General features: G+C 31.4%; 1 non-coding gene across 1 annotated transcript; it reads left to right on the top strand.

The window, feature by feature from the left end:
- Positions 1-4,029: 4,029 nt before the first annotated feature.
- On the top strand, positions 4,030-4,148 carry LOC126015309 (5S ribosomal RNA). Its single transcript, XR_007498187.1, has one exon. It is a non-coding gene; the product is annotated as a 5S ribosomal RNA (ribosomal RNA).
- The last annotated feature ends 346 nt before the right edge of the window (positions 4,149-4,494 follow it).

The raw sequence follows: 4,494 nt of genomic DNA, 5'->3' as shown, positions 1-4,494 counted from the left end.
ATGTTCTGACACTCATTCTTTCAGCAGTGTTAACCTTCTGCCCAATTTCCACATTACCCTTAAGTTCCCTAAGCTGCCTCTATGTAATATACTATTCTCTCTCTTTTTGCTCCCCTTTATTCATTTTAGGCACCATGTTTTGCAATGTTACTGAAGGAGTATCAATACATATCACTTTATTTTTCAATTCCAAGTCCTTGTCTAGAGAAAGCATTTCCAACTATTAATGTCATAGTGGACCCTTTTCAAAATAAGCTATATCTCATTTTTAAAATGGAGTACATGGAGAGCAGAGAGAAAATGCAACATATCACATTTAAAAGTGTGAATGTAAAGGAGAACACAGGCAGCCAAGTGAAAGCACTACAAGTATCTGTGTTAACAGCTTTAACAGTCAGTTTTTTTGTTTGCATTTTCATCTCCCAGACTTTTTTTTTGTATCTGCTTGAATCTACTGCTCAAATGGATCCCCAGCAACCCATCCAAATGTTCATTATGTGCTTATATCACAGAAAGAGAAGTAGTCCTTCTGACAGATGTGACAAATCATTCTGGGGAGGGCTCTGATTTTCAAATATGAATTGTGTATTTATCTTCACCTAATGTGAATGAAGACTAGAAACTGATTGATTTCTGAGTCACATGCTCACATTCTTATCATAGTGGGAACTGGGGTAAAACCACTAAACCACACGGCTGTAAAATGGAGAAATGTTCTTCTGAGGAAAGACGCTGGCAATATATACTCCTATGTACATTATAGATTAAAATAAAATAAAGATGTTGATTTAATTAAATAATATCTTTAAACCGGTTATCATCATTACTTAAAAATAAAGAAAAAAATTGTGAGCACATAGAATATACAACAAACAGTATGCTAGAAATCTTAAAGTTCTCATTTACTCAATATGCAATTGTTCTAGGCGGAGAATGTTCAATTTATATGTTAAAAAAAAGACTTATTTAATAAATAATGCATGTATTCTTTTATGCACTTTAATTTAAATCAAAGAATACTGATGATACTTCTTCATATAGAATTATCAGATAGAAATTGTACCTTGTGATCATGGAAAGTGATTGGAAGGCAAGATTACCTTCACCTCCAGGAAAAGCACCTGTGTCTCTGATTACATACTCTGTGATGCTCACTGCTAGCATATAGGTGCTCTTTATGGCAAGCCCAAATCAGAAGTGCTATTTCAATCAATGAAAAAAAAAAGTTTTTATGAAGGCATGGGGTAGTTTGTGATTTAACTTTCAATTAACACAACAAATCTGAAAAAGGAATTAAATTACTAAGGTCTAAAACGATCTTATTTCTTCAATCTCTGATTTTTCAGAGATGGTCAAATCAATAAATAAACAGTTGTCCCAAAATTTGGTCAATACCCTTTCAGATTAAATTAAATATATATAAATAAAAACAGAAATTTTCAAGGAAAGAAGCATGAGGTAGAAAAGATAATTCAATGTATTTAGTGCATGCTTTGCATGAAAAAGGTCCAGGTTAACACTCTATTGCATTAGAGTCCAAGCTGGGAGAAATTCCACAAGAAATCGTCCCTGAACACAAAAGGCTGTGGTCCCAAAGCCAAATAAATAACAAAACAACAACAACACAACAACAACAAAAAAAACAAGCAAAAAGAAAACAATATGATGTAAAGCCATTCACTATGAAGACTTTTTCGTCTTTCTTTTCCTTCCTTCCTTTTTCCTTCTTCCTTCCTTTTTTCCTTCTTCCTTCCTTCCTTCCTTCCTTTTTCTTTCTTTCTTTCTTTCTTTCTTTCTTTCTTTCTTTCTTTCTTTCTTTCTTTCTTTCTTTCTTTCTTTCTTTCTTTCTTTCTTTCTTTCTTTCTTTCTTTCTTTCTTTCTTTCTTTCTTTCTTTCTTTCTTTCTTTCTTTCTCTTTCTTTTGAATTGTAGTTGAGACAGTATGGTTACAGTAGTGTTTATACTCATGACATATAACATTTATGTCACACTATTTTCTCAAAATCCCTAGGATCCTGCTCATCTTAGAGTCCCAGTCCCTAGACTACTTATTTTCTGTATTCAAAGTTTCATTAGAAACATTTTATTCTTTTTTAAATATAATTTTGATTTTAATCATAGTGGCTTACATATCTTTCAAAGTAATATTTTAGGTACATATTAACATTGAATCAGGAGAATTCCCATCACCAAATTTGTCCTCTATCCACCCCTGTTCCCATTCTGCCTTCCATATCCCCCACCCTCACCCCCAGGGCTGCTAGATGAGTGGTCCCCTCTGTGTTTAGCTTACTACTTAGTGATTATACAACTGTTTGGTCTTGGTACCCTCCATTATTTTCCCCTCTATTTGGGAGGCAGAACTAGATAGTTCAAGTTATGTGGTTTTGGTTAAAGGAGAGTAAAGCAATAAAATGGGGAAACATTTTATTCTTTTGCTTTCTTTCTTTATATGTTAAGTATCAATTATGTTTGTCCTTAAACCTCTAATTTTGTTCAATACAACCCCCTCTAAATCCAATAACAAGATTTTATCTTTTTTGACAATTATGTAGTACCCTGAAGTGTTTATATTTAACCACTCATCTGTCATTGGATACAGAGCTGTTTCTGCATCTTAGGTATTGTTAATAGTTTACAATAAACATAAGTGTGCCTATATCTTTTCAAAGTAATATTTCAAATTATTTTTTGTGTTCTTGAAACAATTGATGTCATTATTCATAACATCATTCTATAAATAATGAGTTTTGAAAATAAAATGAGACTGTATATACATGAAACCACTGTCATTTTTTAAACTAATGAACAACAATGAACAATCAAATAAAAATTAAGATAGCAAGCACTTCTATTTATGATAAAAGTAATCAAAATGATGAGACAAGTAACATGTACAGAAAACCTTTTTGGAGAGCTTATAGTTTTCCAAAATTAAGCAATCATCTTTTTCAGAATGTTTAAGTCAATAAAAATATTATGTATATAACTTATTTAGCAGACAGGTGGTCCTGACAAATGTGAAATTTCAGTTTTAGGCCAGCTATAGAGGGACTATAGAATACCATAAATAACTTATTGGAAATTTTAAAACACTCTTGGGGGAAAAATCCTTGGGCTATAGTTTGTTGTTAATAAATAGTTGAACCAACTGAATTCCAGAATTGGATTACAGGTAGCTGAGTTTACAGGTAACTCATGGACCAAGTCAATATCTAGGTGATATAATTCCTCAGGGTACTACGTACTAGATAAGCACCTGATCAAATATTTCACCATGGCTGATCTATATAAAAATTATTATTTAGGTCCCATAATTCTTAGATTCACATTGTTATCCATGGTCTGAGATTGACTGAAACACACTTGTGTAATCACTGGCTAGAGAATATTAAGTCTGTGCCTTTGGAAAAAAATCTATTACTCATTTTCTTCCTAGTTCATACATAAAAGACTAAAAAAGCAGTCAATTTTTCCCTAATAATTATCAATTAACTAAAGCTAGTCTAGATTATTAGGAATTAGGAATTTTGTTTAATTAAAATATCAATGTAAATATTAATTTTTACATTTCAATTGAGTCAAAAATAAGTGATCTAATATGTAATAATGTATAAAATACTTTAATATTGTTAAATTTATATTAGGGAAAAAAATTAGGTATGATAGACACAATACCACTAAATGACATTTTAGAGTTTCAATTGATCACATCAATGTTTTAAAATGTATTGTCCTTTATACCTTTTTTCATTTTTATATTTCAATGTAAAATTGCAAATAGTTCTTTATTAGGAAAGGGTTATAGTATGCTTTGAAAGTATATTCTTATATTTATATTTGTCTTTTTAAATGAACTAGAAATAATAGTGTATGACCAATCATAAAAAACTAAGGCAATTAATTGAAATAAATGGGTTGATGTAAATGGATTTAGCTACCTTATACCATTTCTTCTGTTCACTCTCCCATTAAGTTTCTGTCAACCTTTGCAGGGCATGGGCCAATGATAACTTAACATCCTAATTCAGTCTATGGCCATACCACCCTGAATGCACCCAATCTTGTCTGATCTCGGAAGCTAAGCAAGGTTGGGCCTGGTTAGTACTTGGATGGGAGACCGCCTGGGAATACCGGGTGCTGTAGGCTAAAAAAAAAAATCCTAATTCAAATTTATCTTGTTTGATTTTGAGTAACCTTAATTTATGATTATGTCCTCTTTTAAGGATGCATTACATTTATCCAATTAATTTCAAAATATGTCATAGACATTATAAATGCAGATGATCTAGGTTAAAATATTCTTCTAAAATAATTTATTTCTCTGCACTCATTTAAATCATTTTAATAGATATTTAATTTAGTAAACTAAAATACCCAGTTCTTGTCCAGAATGATCATTTCCAACTATTATTGCCATAATGTCCCTCTCTATACTTTCCCATTTTTATGGCAATCTTCTTACCATAGCCAGTCCTCTTGGTCCTTGTTTGTT

The sequence above is a fragment of the Suncus etruscus genome, chromosome 7 (genome assembly GCF_024139225.1).
Source record: "Suncus etruscus isolate mSunEtr1 chromosome 7, mSunEtr1.pri.cur, whole genome shotgun sequence".
In the NCBI taxonomy this organism is placed as follows: domain Eukaryota; kingdom Metazoa; phylum Chordata; class Mammalia; order Eulipotyphla; family Soricidae; genus Suncus; species Suncus etruscus.
This window is presented reverse-complemented; position numbering and strand designations above follow the sequence as displayed.